Raw genomic sequence first — 20,061 nt, forward strand, 5'->3', positions numbered from 1 at the left:
GTCCTGACAGGTTGCTATGAGTCAGAGTCGACTCTGACAGTGGATTTCGGGGTTTACTTTCTTTAAATCATTTTATTGGGGACTCACACAACACTTTCCACCGTCCATCCATCCATCCATCCATCCATCCATCCATCCATCCATCCATCCATCCATCCATCCATCCATTGTGTCAAGCACATTTGTACATTTGTTGCCATCATCATTCTCAAAACATTTTCTTACTACTTGAGCCTTTGGTATCAGCTCCTCAGTTTTCGCCTCCTTCCCTGAACCCCTCCCTCAGGAATACTTGATTTATAAATAATAATTATTATTGTCATGTGTTAGACTGCCTGAATATCTCCCTTCACCCACTTTTCTGCTGTCAGTACCCCAGAGAGGGGTTATATATAGATCCTTGTGATTGGTTCCCCCTTCCTCCCACCTTCTCTCCACTCTGCCGGTATCACCACTCTCACCACTGGTCCTAAGATGTTAATCTGTCTAGATTCCCTGTTTCCAGTTCCTATCTGTACCAGTGTACATCCTCCGATTCAGCCGTATTCCTAAGGTGGAATTGGGATCATGAGAATGGGCGGGGAGGGGGAGCAATCAAGAACTAGAGGAAAATTGTACGTTTCATCATTGCTACACTGCATCCTGACTGGCTCCTCTCCTTCTCATGGCCCTTCTATATATGGATGTCCAATTGCCCACAAATGGTCCCTGGGTCCCCACTATGCGCTCCCCCTCAATCACAATGATATGTTTTATTTGGTCTCTGATACCTGATAACTGATGTATTCGACGTCTCGTGATCTCACAGACATGCCTGTATGTAGACCTCTATAAATGTCTTTGCCTTCTAGGTCTTTCCTCTATTGCCTTTTACTTTCCTCTTGTCCCACTATCATGCTCAGCCTTCATTTGTCTATGAGTAATTCCTTTCGATTACATTGTCCGTGATGAATCACTACTAGAACTCTGACATCCTCCTTGACACTGATTTTGAAAAACTTGTTGTTCCCTAGTTAACATCACTTCCTCCCCCAACCCTCCCATGCCCCCCCCCCCCGGAACCATTGGTCCCGTTATTTTCTCCTCCAGATTATTCATCTAGGTAGACATTCAGAGATAATAATATGCACAAAAACAAGACTGAGCAAAACAAAGCAACAAAAGAAAACAACAACCCATGACAAAGAAAAGACTGTAAATAGTTCAAGGTGTGTTTCTTGACCTTTAGGAGAGTTTGCCGGTTGAGTCTGATGAGTACCACACCCTGAGCCCAAAGGCCACCTTTGGCATTCCTCATTGCTTTTCTCCCATTGCTGCTCCACTGAACTCCCGGACTGTTTCACCCCGGTGTGCTGCGGTCAATTCAGGCACAACTCCCACACTGCGTCCCCAGTGCTGTCCCCCCTAACGCTGTGTCAGTGAGGGACATCGTCTTTTCTTGTGTTGGAACTGACCCTGTGATCCTCTCTGTGCTTTGGCTACTCTGAGCTGGAATTCTGTCCTCAAGGCTTGCTGGGTCGTGATGTGTTCCACTCTCTCCTTCACTCTTTGCTCCTGATCAGACGTGCCCCCTCTTCCTGAGCTGAAGATTCAGTGCTGTCCTCTGAAGTGAATTCTTCTGGGGTTGGGGAGATGGGGGAGTGACCACGTAGTTGGTATTGGGGACCGACCTCGCAGGTCTATCTATTAGTCCCCTGATTCATGCCTGCATGTTGCATTCACATCTTGGCCCACTGGGTTGAAATCTGATCCCTTTCCCACTCTCCCATGGAGGGAGATATACAACACCCTACCCTTGGGTGTGTTAGTGCCCTGTTCTCCGGCTACCCCTGTCTCTTTTGTGGTTGTGTTTTCCCCCCTTCTTAAGTAGGCTGCCATATGTATCCCTGGGTTGCGTTTGGCACCTGACGTAGTACCTGGACCTCACCCCGGGAATATATGTATATAGTAGCCTTTCCCATATGTCCCCTTTTGCCTTTGCTTCATTTGCTTGCCTCAGTGGTATTCCTTCAATTTTCATAAAATGTTGCTCCACTCTCCTCTTCTTCATAGTGTCCACTGACAGGTCTGAGCATATGTGACTGCTTGTTTTTCCTTACCTGCTCTCATGATTTTCTCCTTTTGCTCAAAGTTGCATAGTTTTGCTATTACATGATTTGGTGACTTCTTGGGATTCAGTCTAGCTGGTGTTCTTTTGGCCCCCTGAATGGTTGCCTGGTTTTCATTCCTTAAGCTGGGGAAGTTTTCCTCCAGGAATTCCATGGCTGTATTTGTCATTGACTTTTTTGTTGTGTCTTCTTGGGGTAATCCAACTATTCTGATGTTCTACGTCTTCATAGCATCAGGCAAAGCTCACAGGTTTTCTTCAGCTTCTCTGATGAACTTATTTGAATTTTTCCCTTTTTTCCCTTTGTTAAAGTCTGCTGGGCTCTCTCTCTTTCCGTCAGTTGGCGAAGTCCGTGAGTTTGATATTAGTTTTTGTTGTCTCGTCCCTTAGCTCTTGTATTTCCCTTTGGTGTGTGGCTGTTATCTCCTCTATCCTTTCATCCTTTTTCTGTATTGCATCCCTCATATCCAGTGTGACTCAAAGCAGCAGTCTGAAGATTTCTTCCTGTGGAGGTCAACATCTAACTTTTCTTGGACTGCTGTTAGTTCCAGGTCATCCTCTGAGATTGGATTTTGTTTCTCTTTCCTTGTGGAAGCTGTTGAAGCATCTTGCTGCTTTCTTGTCAATTTATTGGAACTAGGTGCCATTTTCCCGGGATTCACAGAGCCCTGGGCTCTCTCTTTGGGAAGATGGCATTTGTGCTTCTGCTGGCTGCCTATGGCCAACTGCCTCGAGGGGTTGTGTTCCACCTTTGTCCCACTGGGGTTTCCCTCTCACCCTAGCCTATCGGTAATCTGTTGTTTGGAAGGCAGGCTGAGTGGTCCTCTCACTAGTCAGCCCCAGAGGTCAGTCTGAGTCGTGCTTCATCCCCTCTCAGGCCTCCATAGGGGCTGTTTGCAGCTGTGGGACATGCAGTCTGAGGGAAAGTGCTGTCCCAGGCACCGGGGCACCCAGTTCAGGGATGAGAATGGGTTGCGGGTGTGGTGAGGTGTTTCTGGCTAGGAGCACTGTGGACAGGAGGGCGGGTGAGCAGGAGGGCCCAGCTACTTCTGTTAGCACACACTCCACTGCTGGGGACATAGGGGGCCCGTAAATTGCACAGGGAAGTTGTAGAATCCTGACCTCCAAGTGGGCAGTGGTAGGGCGGCTGTGTGCTTAGGTCCCCTAACCACAGTTGCACGAGCCTCTTTCAGGTACCTGGTGGATCTGAGGCATCGCAAACGGGGCATAAATTTCTTTCCTGCCACCTGCGGGCCTCGGGTGCTGCAAAAGGAGCGCAATCCTCTTCCGGGGTCGCGAAGGACTAGGGTGATTGTTAATCACAACGACCCTGTATAGGGTTCCTGAGGCTAAAAATCTTTATGGGCTTGAACTGCCAACTATGTGGTTAGTAGCCCAACACTTACTCAACAGTCGTTGCTTAGGTTATGTCCATCATTTGGCTAATGTGAATAGATCCGCAATGAACATAGAGGCGCGTCTCTTCTGCTTGATCTCTAAGGCGTATGCCTTGGAATTGGATTCCTGGATCATAAGACAGTGCTACTCCTGTATTTCTGAGCATGCTCCATAGCATTTTTCATAGTGATTGTACCACTTACCAATCCCACCAGCAGCAAGTAGATAAGCGATGAGTTCACCCTCCCTACAGGCTTACCAGAATTGTTTTCTGAAAGGTTTTCTTTCCTTCTCCAACCCCCAGATGTCCCATTTTAGCAGTGGTGAATGGGTACCTAATTGTGGTCCTGATTTGCATCTCTCTAGTAACTAATAGGTTAAGCATTGAAATGCTAACTTCAAGATCACGTGTTCAAATCCACCAGTCACTGCCAAGGAGCTAGATGTAGCTGAAAAGTCCCATACAGATTTAGTTTCAGAAACCCAATGGTGAAGCTCTACTCAGTCCTAAGCTGGAATCATGTCAGCAGCAGTGAGAAGGAAAGAGAATGACTAATAACCAGGATCATATTTTCGTTGTTAGCCACTGTAATGACCCCTTCTGTGGAGCGTCTGCTCACGTCCTCTGCACATTGTAAAATTGTTTTGTTGTTGAGGTGTTGAAGTTTGCTATAAATATCAGAGATTCGTACACTGCTAAATTAGCCATTATCCCTCCTGGTGGCATTCTTCATTTTTCACTCCTTATTATGGTTATGTCCCTAGCAGGTTAGTTTTAAGAGATTTGTCTTCGCTTTTACTAATTTTTTCTTCCTCGGATTCAGTTCTATTCCTTTGCACCTTCTATGGCTTTATTTCCAAAGTCTTAGATTTATTCTTCAAGGATTGTATAGGTTGTTGGTGTATCATTTCTAATATTTATTTCTACTGACAGTTGTTTCTCTTGTTTTCCAGAAGTCTTCTGTCTGTTGTTTTTTTCCTGACTTCCCTGATGTTTTCTGTGTTTTCCTTGATCATTCTTGCAGTTGTTGAATCAACTCCACACCAAACTTATTGCCATCGAGTTGATTCTCACCAACAGAAATCCCGTAGATCAGAGTAAGACTGCTTCTTAAGGGTATCAGAGGCTTTAAATCTTTAGAGAATCTGACTGTTTCACCTTTGGCCCACAGAGAGGCTGGTGTATTTGAACCACCAAGCTTGAACTTAGCAGCCTGATGTGTACCCCACCAATACCAGGGAGTCTTAGTTCCAATGGCATGTCTTCCTCAAGAAACTTTCCTGACTGTAGTTAGTGACTTATTTGTACCACGTGTCTTGTTACTTTGTGTAAACCCGTATTTTTTGTGTGTAGTAATATTTACGTATTTGTATGTAACTGCAGACAGTAGGTTGGTTTGTTTTGACCAGGAATTGTCAATGCATATACTCAAGGGAGCAGGACAGTCGTGCTATTCTGCTTGCTCACTTGGCAGCACTTAGGTCCTCACAACTGTCATCTGGTTGGTGTGATGGAGTAAGGGAATATGTGTGCGATTTTGTTTGCTATTCATTTAGGGATGTGGAGGGTGCGTTGGGGTGGATTTGGAGGCCATTTATTATTGTGTGAATCTTCAGAGGTGCCGATGTGCCTGGCAAGTATGGCCACAGTTACTGTCTTCCAATGGGCTGAGCGTACGAATCAATGAACGAACAAAAGAATGAAAGAACAAAAGAAAACCAGGAACAACATCAACCAAAAGGAAAAAAACAGTAAAGAAAAACAAAAATGAGTATTAAAACAATGTTTAAAAAAAGCAGAAATGGAAAAGCCAAGTGTTACAAAAAGGGAAAAATAAACTAGGGTCAGAGGAAAAGAAAATGAATAGCAAAGAATGTAGTAAAAAGGAGGGAAAGGATACAGACAAGATAAAATAGACAAGATAAAGGAAAGAGGAAGAATAAAGGAAACAAGGAAAAACATACAAATAACTAGGGCGGGGGCGGGGGGGAGGGGAGTGGAGGTATGGTCAGGCACCTGGGTCATGCTCCTGCTGGCTGTATGTGTATATGTGGTTCCTATTCCAGGATGCTGTTTCTGCAGCTCCACACGTCAGTGGAGGTAGGAAGCCTTGTCCCAGAATGAGTTCCTGCTAGCCCCCTGCTAGAGTGTAGAGGGAGGTAGGCTGACTAGCCAGCACTGCCGTTCTTCTGATCCTATAAAGTGTAATGTACGTGGCTCCAAACAAGGTAGTAGCACATACCTGGTGCGAGAGCCAGGAAGCACACCTCTAAATTCAGGTAGAGCAGGGGCAGCTTTGGGCTGTGTGTCTGGAACCAGTGGCTGGCCATGCGTCTTGTCAATAGAAGGTATGAGGAATTAGGGGAAGGTGACGCCTTTCTGGTCATCCACTACCGATATGGGCACTGGTGCAGTCCTGGGCAAATAAAGATGATTATCAGGTGGTTACCAAGATCAAAATGTTGCTTGCAAATATTCAAAATGGCTGTGTTGTGTTGGGACAGTTAACAGTTCACTACTCAATGTTTCTCTTTGTCCAGTTGTTAGGTTCATTTCCCCCTCCTCCTCCCCCTCCACCTCTAGGCCGTATTTCATCTAACTTTTGGTCTTTTTCCTTTGAAGTACAGGGCTCCAGGACTATCATCTGTGTTTGTTTCATTTGGTTTCTTGGGTCTTCATTGTAGAGGGCCTCTGTAACCTGTCTGCCAAATCTATCACCTTGCCAGAAGGCCTACTGGTTTGTAAGTTTTCCACTACTAAAGAAGGTTGGCATTTGGGTCAGAATGGCAATATATTGTGTGTTCTTTTTTAAAAAGAGCCAATATTCTCAGTACATAGTCAATGAAAACAAATGAGAGAGCAAAAAAGCATATTTGTTATCACCATATTAGCAAATTACAGGAAAGAAGAAGCCAGAACAATCAAAGAATATGAACACATAAAATGTGTGAACTTTTAAAGAGGTCCATTTAGCTATTAAGTTAAACCATTTTCCTGTGGTTTACAATTAAAGAATTTCAAATGTGATAAGTATCAGGAGTTGCTTTTTGTACCTGCAATTCACATCTATTAAATTCACTCCTATAAAAGCACACAAGACAGACCACTCTACAACCAGGCAGCCTGACTCAGAGTTTCCGTATACAGACTAGTATCTACCTCTTAGAATGAATTAGATCAACGGAAGCTCTGTCCTTACATAACTTTCTTCATTGCTTCATAGGACAATATCATAATCAGAAGTAACTTGTAACAAAATTAAAGTTATTATTATGTGTATTGTCTTCAAATCCCCATAATGATGCACTCACAGCAGGAATATAATCCATCCTTTTGCTGATGAAAAAAATTACAGCACTAGCTATGGCAAATGAAAGTTCATAACATTCTATCAAATATTTTCTAGTGTGTTGTTAAATATTGTTTCAAATAAGCTTTTAATTTATTTAAAAATTCTACAAAATGCTTTTTGCTCACAGCCGATGTGGGCTGAGTTGGTGAAATGGCATGGAAAACATCTGACTACAAGAGAACAAAAGGACATACTGCCTGCTCTGTGCCACCCTCACAATTGTTCTTATGTTTAAGCTCGTTGTACAGCCACCGTGTCAATCCCTCTCATTCAGGGCTTTCCTCTTTTCCTCAAGCCGCCCACTTTGCCAAACATGACGTCCTTCTCCAGGTTCGATCTCTCCCAATAACATGTCCAAAGGACATGAGATAAAATCCCACCATCCTTGCCTTTAATGGGCATTTTGGTTGTACTTCTTCGTGGACACATCGGTTTGTTCTTTTAGCAGTCTACGGTGCATTTCAAGATTCTTCACCAACACCATGCATCTATTTTTCTTTGTTCTTCTTTATTCAATGTGCAACTTTCATATGCATATAAGTCCACTCAAAATATTATGGCTTTGTTCAGGGTAATCTTATGCAGAAAATCTACAGAGTCCAATTTCCTACTTAAAGGTTTTGGTTGTTTTTTTTTTTACTTGTATTGGGAATTAAATTTTATGTTAAAGGTAGCAATAATGTAAGACTGCCTTACAGTGTCTTTGTTGATGGACATTGTAAATTCAGAACATAAAAATTGAAAACACATTTAGATTGTACCTCAACTGCTACCAAAAATGGTTGGTGGTTCAAACCCATGAAGAGGCATCCAGGAAGACAAAACTCGCTGCCTTGAAAACATTCTGGAACAGTTCTACTTTGCACACATCGCCATACATTTGAATCAACATTTGATAACCACCAATATGAACACACCTTTCTGTTCTGCCTCAACTATCCTTTTTAATGGTTGTATCAACATATACATTGCATATCATATAATTTCACTGGTCAATCATATTAAGAAAATTTGTGCTTTTATCACCTGTGTTCGACAGGGTTCGCTAGAGAAACAAAACCAGGACACTGAAGATTAGCTAGATAGATAGATAGATAGAGATAGATAGATAGATAGACAGATAGACAGATGCAGCATGAAGGAATATAACTGCTAATTATTCCATACAGCAGTTCAGAGGGCTCAGTTCAACTGACTTCCTTGGGACAGTTCATATACTGGAAGACCTTCAATTCAGGAAGGCCACTGGGTCCAAGGTCAAGGAAGCAATCAGCTGAAACTTTTGCAAGGCAATGCAGGCAGTCCGGCACATGCATCAAAGAGCAGGGTGGTCCCCAACAGTCAGCAAGACGACAGGTTCTGACAGTCCCAAGCTCAAGCGCAGAATACACTAGCAGCGTGGCAAAGCAGGCTTCTAAGGAACCTCAAGCTCTAGCGACATGACCAACGTGTTGGCAGTCCCACAAATTGAGGCAGAGAACTAGCATCCGCATGCTGATCTGATCAGCAGAGAACAAGAGAGGCGAGGCTTGCCGAGCCATTTATCTCTTTGCCTTCCAATCAAGCTGTGAGCTTATTAAGTCCAATCTTCCTGTTGGCCAGGTTGGCACGATAAACCAACTTATCACATCACCACAGTCAATTTCAGAAGATTTCTTTCTCGTACTCATTGTTGTTAGTGCCCCATTTCCTTCCATCCTGCACTGCCATGCCCCTAGGAAATTAGCTATGCAATTGCTATTTCCATCCATGATTCCCTACCCTAACCTATCCTATCCTATCCTATCCTATCCTATCCTGTCCTGTCCTATCCTATCCTATCCGATCCGATGCAATCCTATCCTATCCTATCCAGGTTTTCTTATGCAGAAAATCATACAAAACACAAATTGGAAGGAAACAAACAACCAACCCACAGTAATAACCCAATGAAACCCAGAAAACTTCAATTGAAAAGAAAGCAGATCATATTAAAAACTAAAACAACTTTCAAACATGTCAAAAGGGAGATCAAATGGTATAAATTTAACTCAACGACATCAGTCATAATCAATTTTTAAATGCTCTCTGTCTGATGGCAAGGCTATTCACGTCCTTGGACTACAGTCGGAGGGCATTCCAAGAGGCTTAAGCCTTGTGGGGACCTTCCAGATGAATCTGGGGCTTCAGCTATCTTTCGTAGCCTTCTGCAAACTGAGTGTTTGCAATTGAAATGCTGTTACGATTCCCTCCTTCCAAATTTTGCTTTATTATTTACCATCCTTAGATCACACAGACTGGTGTTTTTCTTCCATTTGGCCTTAGTTAAAACCTGTGTAGTTTCATAATCTCCTGTCACCTTGATAAATAGAGGGAAGGGGTGGAGTCTAGCCTGTCAATTGAGTCACAGCCTGATGGTACCTTCTTGTGTCCATGGCCTTCTCATAAGGTGGGTCCTACGACTCTCCCTCTGTCACTTCTTTCGCCTTTCTGTTGAGAAGCCCGGCTGCAGCCTGTGAGCCCTGTGATGCAGCCACCACCATGGGATCCACAAGACTTTGCACTCACCAGCCTGTGATCTTCCTGTATTCTGCAGGGTTGCATGTGGCTGCATGAGTTTGAAGAGGGACTTACGGATTTATGGACTAATATCACACTTGTGGAATAGTTTTGGACTTCTGGACTTGATCTTGACTGGACTGGGATGTTTGCTTGTTATATAATTACTCTTGGATGTAACGATCTCTCTTACACATATTTGAGAGGCGCTGGAAGTTGTTTCTCTAGTCAAACTCACATGACACAGTACCTCCTTTAGATGGCTGCTTGTTTAAGAGGGTCTATGTGAGTGTGTGGTGATGCATTGGGCTGTAATCCACATAGTTGGCAGTGTGAAAACTCCAGCAGCTCTGAGAGAGAAAGACTGGGCTTTCTATGCCCTCCCATAAACAGTTACAGTCTCAGAAATCCACATGGGTTCCTATGAGTCAGCACTGAGTCCATGGCAGGGAGGTTGGGTCTTTTTGGTTATTTTGTTTTAAGACAAGCCTTTAAGACCTCAGACACTATTCTTCTTTCTGATAGCTGGGCACTATCTGGTTTCGTCAGTATACTTTGCTGTAGCAGCCATATTGTTAGGGATCTTTTCACAAGGGCGAGCACTGAGCAGGGTCATGCAATAAGAACTAATTGTCCTTATATTCGGACTAGAATTAAGTTCTAGCTCAACATCCGATTATACGTTTCTTGTTCACCTTAGAGACACAATTATCATTTTATGATAGAGAACATTATAAGGTAAATCAATTGATAGTGTCATGAGTTTAGCCCATCATATATAATTAAAATACTGTTGATCAGAGGGAATTATACAGGTATATGCAGACTTCAGACGGTAATATATGAATTGTTGATTTCTACACACTGAATTCTTAAATGACTGAACATTATTTGCCCACACATTGGGGTCTTTTTATAGGGCATGAGTTTCAATAGCATTCATTCACCAAGGCAGAACCATGCCTACCAGATTGATACGTGCCGTAAGAAAGCAAAAGGGGCATTAAAATAGTAAATATATGGTAGCCCCTGGCCACTACCCATCGGGCACCCTCAAAGCTTGAGATTCAAACGAACTCCAATGACCACCAACTCCATAACTTTGAGACAGTGGCCCTCTGCTGCTTCTCACCCTAGGGCATTTCAGCCTCGGGTCTAAGGGAGTATGTTGGTTCCTTAAATCTGCTACAAGTGAGTTTGAGAAAAAGATCAGTTTGCTTAGTGGAGTTTTCAAATAGAATCCTTCTGGTGTGATCTATGAAGAATGCTGTGTGCCTTGACAAGACAGAGTCTAAAGTCCCCATAGTCTACAGCAAAAGGCCCGGATCACCAAAGGCTTGACAGAAACTAGGTCAAAAGTGTTCAGTTAGGAACACCATACCAGCATTATTCTGTCCTTGGGTTGTATATTAGTATGTATGTATCACTATTTTCCCCTTGGGTTCTATATAAGCATTATTCAGCATTAAATACACACACACACACACACACACACACACACAAATGGGAGGTTGCTCCTCCTGGTTTACTCACCAACAGAAATGTAATGACCTTCACTGAGATATGCCTCTCTCCCATCTTGTCTTGAATTTCGCTCACCAGTCTTGTAGGAGTGTCTGTTAATTTGCGGTGTTGTTACCACAAACTTTTATGGCAGAAACTAAATGATCTCCTTTTCTGCCCTTCTTGAAAAAATGACCCCAAATGAGGTGAGGTATCATCTGCTAAAGTGGTTTTCAAGATGTACTTATACAAGACATGATAAATGGTCCATGGACACCAGGCCAGCTCTGTACTTTCTTGTTTGGGAGCCCAGATTAGATGACTACATGACCTGAGGTCAGGAACCTGACTTCATCTTAATGTTTATCTTTACAGTAGCGGACTCCTACAACCTTTGTTATTTTGTGATTGTCTAACTTCATTTGACGTAATGATTCCCAGCCCTCTTGATGTCAGGAGGTGCTTCATCAATGTTTTTTAGGGCTGCATAGTACTCCATTGTGTGTGTTTACGAGGGTGTCTGTCCATTCTTCTACTGATGGACATTTGGCTTATTTTCAGGTTCTTGCTATTGTAGACTATGCTTTTAAGAACAAAACCAGGTCACTTAGGATTATATAATATACATATTGATACTTATAGATATATAGATAGGTTTATACAGCACAAAGTATGATAAAAGCTAAGTATTCCACACAGCAATTCAGAGGTCTCAGTTTAACTCGCTTCCATGGAACAGTTAATATAATTGTTGTCCTTTAACTCCTGAGAGCTCCCGGGTCCAAGGTCAAGAAACACACAGCTCAGTCTTCCCTCTGGCTATGCAGGCAGAGTCTGCCCAAAGGCAGCACACAGTAGGACAGGTCGCCAACAATAAGCAGCTCTGGAGCGAGTGAAGCAAGCCCACATGGGCTATGGAATTTAAACAGTGCACGACAGGATCCACCAGCCTCAGGCTCAGGCGATCCACACAACAGCATCATGGGGAAACATGTCTTGAAGGAACGCCAAGGTCTGGTGACAAAATGCGTGGGCTGGCTGTCCCGCAGTTAATGTAGCTCACAAGTTGAGGCAGAGAACTCTCTAAGCAGCTACACGTTGGTTCAGTCACCAGAGAGCAAGAGAGCGAGGGGCGGCCTTGCTAAGCCATTTATCTCTTTACCCTACAGTCAAACTGCGACCTGCTTAACCAATCCCACATGCTTCTATTGGCCAGGTTGGCACAATGGGAGAGCATATGCCTGTTCATAGTCTTCTACATACTTCTTTGGGATATATCCCCCAAAGGGGTCATAGGGGATTTGTATTCCCAGTTGTTTTAGGTAGTTCCCTATGAGTTTCTGCAATGGCTTTACATATTTACAATCCCACCAGGAGTGCAATAAGGGTTCTTATCTTGCTAAACCCTCTCCAGAATTTGTTTCTCTCTCTCTTTTGGGGATCAGGCTATTTTTGTGTGCATACGGTGCTATTTCATTGATGGTTTGATTTGCATCTCCCAGATGGTTAGTAATTGTGAGCATTTCGTGTTGTGTTTGTCAGTTATTTGAATGTTATCCCTTGTGAATTGCCTATTCATGTCCATTGACCACCTCTTAATTGGCTTGTCTGTTTTTCTGCTTATTATTGAGATGTTGCAGAATACCATATATTTTAGCAATATGTGGAATTTAGTAATATATTTTAGTAATGTATGCCTGTTGTTTAATTGCTAATGATGTTCCCCCAATCCGTGGGCTCTCATTTGACTATTTCAATGTGCATGAAGGATTATTTATTTATTTTAGTCTTATGATTTTGTTTTATTAAATCATTTTATTAGGGGCTTATACAACTCTTATCACAATCCATAATGTATCAGTTGTTTAAAGCACATTTGTACATTCATTTCCCTCATAATTCTGAAAACATTTGCTCTCCACTTAAGCCCCTGACATCAGCTCCTCAATTTTTCATCTCCCTCCCCGCTCCCGACTCCCTCATTGACCCTTGATAATTCATAAATTATTATTTTGTCATATCTTGCCCTGTCTGATGTCTCCCTTCACCCACTTTTCTGTTGTCAGACCCCAGGGAAGATGTTATATGTAGATTCCTTGTAATCGGTTCCCCCTTTTCACCCCACTCTCCCCCCACCATCCTAGTATCTCCACTCTCACCACTGGTCCTAAAGGGATCATCCACCCTGGATTTCCTTTGTTTCCAGGGCCTTTCTGTACCAGTGTACATTCTCTGATCTAGCCAGATTTATTAGGTAGAAGTTGAATAGAAATAGTGGGTGGGGAGGAAACATTTGGTAACTAGAGGAAAGCTATATGTTTCATCGTTGCTACAATGCACCCTGACTGGCTCATCTCCTCCCCGTGACCTTTCTGTAAGAGGATGTACAGTTACCTGCAGATGGGCTATGGGTCTCCATCCCGCACTCCCCCTCATTCACAATGATATGATTTTTTTTTGGTTCTGATCCCTTTGGCAACTGGTGATCACGCAGGCGCATGTGTTCCTTCCATGTGGGCTTTGTTGCTTCTGAGTTGGATAGCCCTTTGTTTACCTTCAAGCCTCATAAAGGATTATTTTTAAGTAGATCCCAGTCATGTATTTTGTCGTCCAGAATGTGGGCTTCCTTTGTTATATTTAGTCTTCTATGTGTGCTCTGTACTTTGTCCCAGTTTTCCAAGTGATGATCCCTACCGTACTGGGGTTTACATATAGGTCTCTATTCCATCTTCTCTTCATGTTTGTGCATGATATGGAGAGGTCTGGCTTCTGTGTCATTCTTTTGAAGGTGGAGATCATACTTTTGCAGGCCTATTGGTAGAAGAGGTAAATCCTTTTGAATTTAATGCTTACTGGTACTTTGCAAAAGGTCTTTTGCCTATAGGTGGAAGTCTGTCTGTCTGGGTTTTCTAACCTGTTGCATTGGGCTGTACATCTATCAGTGTACCAGTTCCAGACTGTTTTTGCTACTGGGACTGTGTAGTTGTGTTAAGTCAGGTGAGGCATGTAAGGTCTCCTACTTTTTTCTTCTTTTAGAAAAGGTCTTTGTTTATGCTTGGCTTCTTTTCTCTTCATATGAAGATGGTGATTCATTTTTCCATTTCTTTAATGAATGAAGCTGTGATTTGAATCTGAATTTCATTTTGTGTGTTCAGTGCGTTAGGTAGTATTGGCATTTGTCACAATATTAATTCCTCCTACCCAGGACCATGAGGTATTCCTCCATTTGTATGCCTCTTGTTTTCTTGTAATAATGTTCTGTCATTTACTTCTTCATCCTTTTTAAAATTTGAGTTTCCTCTTGTTCCTTTGGTTAAATTTATTCTTGAGTGTTTCTTCTTTCGTGTGGCCATTTGAAATGCTATTGTGTCCTTGTTGCTTTATATTAGATCTCTTCATTGTTATTATAGGAATCTGATTGATTTCTGCTTGATGATCTTGTATCCTAGTATATCACCAAATCCCTCCAGTGATTCCAAGAGTCTTCTGTGTGCTTTTGAAATTCTCTCTCTATAAAATGATATCATCTACAAATAGAGAGAGGTATTAAAACTTACCTATTCAGAGGGTGTTTGAAAAAAATCACAAACCAAATCCTAGTAATTGAGCAAACAAACAAACAATTGAATGTTTCAAGATAAATATAGCTTAACGCAAAGCTTTCAATGTTCTACCTTTGGGGAAGTTTATTTCTTGGGGATTTGAAATATTCTGGGTTGTAATGAAAAGTCGCCGCCATTGATTAGATTCTGGGTAATAATGGCCCTTTAAAACATAGAAGTACTGTCCCTGTAGGTTTCCATGGCTGCCTCCCCCATAACTGGGGAAGGCGCCCCCACACACCTTCCCTGGCCTCAGACCACTGGACCCTTCACATGTTCATAGACATAGGCTCTGAGCAAGCTTCTGAGCAACTACTTACACTTTAGACCAGCCATCCCTCTTTCTGAGACTGTAAGTCTATGGGAGTACAAAGCCTCATCTATCCCTCCTGAAGCAGCTGATGATTTCAAACTGCTGTCCTTTCAGCATAACCCACTAGACTACCAGGGCTCCTGCACTTATTTGATAGAAAGCATGACTATAGCATTGATGTTAGTTGAAAGTGCACAAGGTGAATGTCTACATGGAAGAATGACTGAGTATCTTCTCTAAACAATTTACTGATACACAAAGCATTAAACCCATAGTTCAGATTTGATTACCTTCTAGCACAGTGGTGCCAAAGTTTACTCACCATGCACACAGATGTGCCAAAATATAAGGGATGTTATCTCTATATGGCTAGTCTAGCTTTTCCTTTGACTGTATCTACATGTTGTGGAGTCCAGAATGGGTTTGCCTTGCTCTCCAGCTAATCATGCTCTATCGTGAAAATTTTGGGTTACTTGAGTGGTTTGGGGTAGGGTGGGGAGGTCAGGGGAGAGGTAGTGGCTTAGTTGACCTGATGATTTGTTTGTTCTTTGCATTGGTGACTGTTGAGCTATGACCAATCCTGGGTAAAATTTTTTTGCTCTGTCCCCAGCCCTTCCAGCACAGTGTCTTCATAGGTAATCAGTAAATACTATCTGTATTAGAATATATGCATATGTTGTTACTGTTTGTAGTTCGGTGCTATTGAATCAGTTGTGACTCATACAGACCCTATGTACAACAGACCTAAACATTGCACAGCCCTGTGCCATCTACACAATGGTGATTCTGTTGATCACCTTGTTGTAGACACTGTGTCAATCCATCTAATTAAGCATATTCCTCTTTTTGCTTTTGCCAATCTTCTACCAAGCGTGATGTCCTTTGCCAGGGTCTGGCGTCTCATGATAAAAAGAAAAGAAAACAACTGTCATTGAGTTGATTGCAAGTCATAGTGACGCTGTAGGGCAAACTAGAACTGCCCCTTTGGGTTTCCAAGACTTTAGATTCTTATTGACCCAGACGCCCTCGTCTTTGTCCCAAAGATTTTCATAAGTTTCAACCACTGACATTGGGGTTAGCAGCTCAATGCTTGGACCATGCCACCACCAGGGCTCCTTATCTGATAACATATCCAAAATATGTGAGAACAAGTCTTACCTTCTTCTCTTTGAAGAACCATTCTGGCTGTACGTCTTCGAAGACAAATTTATTTGGTCTTCTGGTAGTCCATGGTACTTTCAATATTCTTCATCAAAATTCAAATACATAAATTCTTCTGCTGTCTCCTTACTGTTTGACTGTCTAGCTTATATATGCATATGAGTTGATGGAAAATATTATGGCTTGGGGTTGGCCCACCTCAGTACTTAAATTAACACATTAACTTTTAACACTTTGAAGCAATCTTTTCCGACACATTTGCCCATTGCAACAAGTCCTTGGATTTCTTAACTGCTTGAAAACTTCAAGTTTTCTCTGTTTGTCATGGTTTATTCTCTCACTCCAGTAGTGAAGATTTTTGTTTTTATATTGAGCTGAAAGCATCAGTAAGTGCTTCAGGTCCTTTGAATTTGAGCACTCAAGACTATGTCTGCTCCATATTGCAGACTGTTAGCGAACCTCCTTTCAATTCTGATGCCATTTCTCTTCCTCAAATCCAATTTCTCCTATTATTTGGTCAATATAGAGACTGACCGAGTAGGCAGAAAGGGCAAAAATTTGACAGGCAAATGCTTTCCTGAATGGAAACCCATGTACGGCATGTTATGTCCTTGTTCTGTTTGAATGCTGCCTCTTGTTCTTTGTACAGGTTCTACTAGAACACAATAAATAGTTAGGAAATTCTCATTCTTCTCAGGGTTGCCCATAGTGTCTTAGGTTCCAAATAGTCAAATGCTTTTGCAGGGTCAATAAATGCAAACAGGAATCTTTTGATGGTTTCTGCTTTTTTGCCAAGATCCATCCTTCATTGGAAATAATATCCCACATCCCACTTCCTCTTCTCAGTCCAGTTTGAATTTCTGCCCACTACATGTCAGAGGAGTGCTGAAGCTATTGTTGATTTTTTTTCCAGTTTTACTTGCACGTGATAGTAATTATACTGTTTTCTTTTCTTTGGAATGGGCACAAATATGGATCTCTTCCATGCCTGGCCAATTAATTGTCTTCCATATTTTCTTAGCATAGACTTTTGAATGCTTCCAGTGCTTCATCAGTTTGTTGAAGTATTTCCACGGATATTCTGACAATTCCTACAGCTTATCCTGTTCCAAATGCCTCCAGTGCAGCTTAGAGTTTGTCCTTCAATACCCGTGGTTTGTGATCATATGTTCCCTCTTGAAGTAGTTGAATGTCAACCAGTTCCCTTTGGTCCAGTTGCTCTGCATCCTTCCATATTCATTGATGTTTCCTGCATAGGTCAATATTTTGCCCATAGAATCCTTCACATTGACTCGAGGCTTTACTTTTCCTTCACTTCTTTCAGAAAGGTATATATACACCAATGACCTTTTCTTCTTGTTCATACAAATGTACAAAATAAACTACTGTGAAAGAAAAAAAAATCTCCCTAGCAGGATGTTCTAGTCTGGGTTGACTAGAGAAACAAATCCATAGAAACTCATACATGTATAATAAAAAGGTTTCCATATAAGAGCAACTGAATATTGAGAAAACATCCCAGCCCAGGCCAGATCAAATCTATCAGTCCAATATGAGCCCACCTGTCTGATGCCAATTCATAAAGACTCACAAAATACATGCAATGATTCCAAATGCAGGACGATCCCAGGCAGTGGGTTGGAAGTCTTGTGCATCCAGTGGCATTGTAAGCATCTCTGCGCTGGCAGGGTCTCTATGTGCCTTCTCTGGTTTCAGAGGTCTGGTTGCATCAGGGTAGGTCCATGTGGCTTATTCTTCTCCCAGGTCGTAGCGCCTCGTGCCTTCTCAGTAGGACATCACTCAGAGAGTGAGCAGAGAGAGTCTCTCCCACCTCAGAGGAGGAAAAGTCATGAGTAACAAGGAGGAAAATTCAGGAGTTCCCAGAATTCTCAGGAGAAGGCCATGCCCACACAGAGGTCTCATTGGTTGTATCTTGATTGACAGGCCAGATTGCATCCCTTCACTCATAATCCTCTCAAAATGACACCATATAATGTAATTATTACACAGGATTTTAGAAGTGATTGCCTGATCATCTGTGGAAAATGTCTGGTTCAACAGTGGCCCTTGAAACATGTTAGAAATCTTTGTTGTGAAATTAAGTGCATAAATGGAATCAGGGGAATATGAAAAGGTGCACGCAAGACATAAAATGTACATAAATTAAGGCGCCTCATGAGCTTTAGTACTGTTTATGTTGTAGCATCTTTTCACACGGAGAAAGGGAAAGAAGGATATTTGTTCCATTCTTTTTATGATTTAATGAGCATGTCTAATTCTGAACTCTTCAGTTTGACATCAGAGAAACACGCATACACACTCAAACTACACGTGTAGAATGCCCTGCGGGTGGTTGGAAATAAGAGTCTGGTGGCAGAGATACGGGTGGGATGAAAAACTGGAGGCCACATGCTAATTCGCTCTCAAATGTCTATTGAATAAATGAATGCTTGTGAAGAGCTCAGCTTTGGCAATAATTATCAGTCAATTAAACTATACACATGTAATTTCAGTGTTCTGTGTCTGCATTTGTTTTTCAGATAGATTTAGGAGTATGTATTTCATTTTGTGAGTCTGCAAAAAGTGGCCGCATTCTGTTGCAACAAAGGTAGATGATGGAGAAAATGTCCACCTGCTGGTCAGAGCCAGAACTACATCAGAGAATATTTAGGGCGGCATTTAGGCGAGAGCTGTGGAGAGGAATGGGCTTTAGGTCTGACCTACCAAACTACTTGTGGCAGGCTTGAATGGCTCAGGCAGCCCTTCCTGCAGGAGCCCAGGCTGCCTGGTTCCGGTTCCTTCAGCTCCTGGAAGTTCCACCCCATCTCAGATGAAGAGAAAGCTGGCGGCGTGTGTTTCTGAGTGACTGTGCAGCAGTTTGCACGTGTGTCTGTGTGTTTTGCATGTGTGTGGGTTACTGCATTTTGGATCAGACACACTGGTTTTGTACATGGACATATATGTACTCCTACATAAATTATAAAATAAATGGGATTATATTTTATCTATCTATATATTTTTTCTGACTTTTCAAACTCAACAAATATCAATTCAGCAGATGTATATGAGGATGGGCTTTCAAACTAAGGACATAACATGTTTCTTTTTCCTAATCATGAAAATTTATCTGAGCTGGCCTGTACTTTGAGCTGTTCACAAAGTGAGCAGTTCAAAACCAGCAGTGGCTCCAGGAGCCAAAGATGAGGCTTTCTACTCCCGTGAATATTTGTGACCTCTGAACACCACAGGACCTGCTCTGTTCTTTCCGGTAGGATAGTTAGGAGTCAGAAAGCCAGTCGGTGGCAGTGAGTGAGATCATTCTTATTAACAAGAATAATGTACATCTGTAATGGAAAGAAATCAGACTATGACGTTGTGTACTGTGAAAGATGAAATCATGCCGGATTTACCTCCTTTCCTCCTGCGAAAGTATGCGTTTTAGTGGTGTGGGACATACTCTGCAAATGATTTTCCCACTTTAAAGAGAAAATGTTTATTTCTGAGAACATATGTATATGGTGTATATATATAGACAGATGCATGTGCGTGCAAGCGAGCACTTATGTGCACGCACACACAAACACACAGCTCCTCATACTGTGCAGTGTATCTTTTGGAACCGAGAATAAAAATGATTAGGACATTTCTTTATATGATGATTGTTGCTGGGTATCTTTCCATATGTTTAGTTGTATTTCTGTAGTTGTCTATCAGAGTATTACTTCTCAAATTTCCATCTCTTTTTTGATTAAAAAGAGTTTCTCATTATAAAGTGTTTTTGAGGCTTATGAGGGCAATTTCTCCTATTTCCATACATCTTTTCAATTTTAAATGCCATTAATTCATAGCATCAACAATTTAATGAGGCACAGTATAAAAGTTTTGAAGGGTTGTTGGTGTTTGGGGAATTCTGATTTGAGGGAGTATTTGAGTATGAGACCATTCAAGACTGAGGAGACACCAGATGGCCCAGCTCGGGTTTTAGAGTCCCCTGCCCTGTGTTGACGGGAGCCTGGTGGCATCGTGGGTAAGTATTGGGCTGCCAACCATAAGGTCAGCAGCTCACACCCAGTAGCGACTCTGTGG

Source organism: Tenrec ecaudatus, chromosome X, assembly GCF_050624435.1.
Source record: "Tenrec ecaudatus isolate mTenEca1 chromosome X, mTenEca1.hap1, whole genome shotgun sequence".
Classification (NCBI taxonomy): domain Eukaryota; kingdom Metazoa; phylum Chordata; class Mammalia; order Afrosoricida; family Tenrecidae; genus Tenrec; species Tenrec ecaudatus.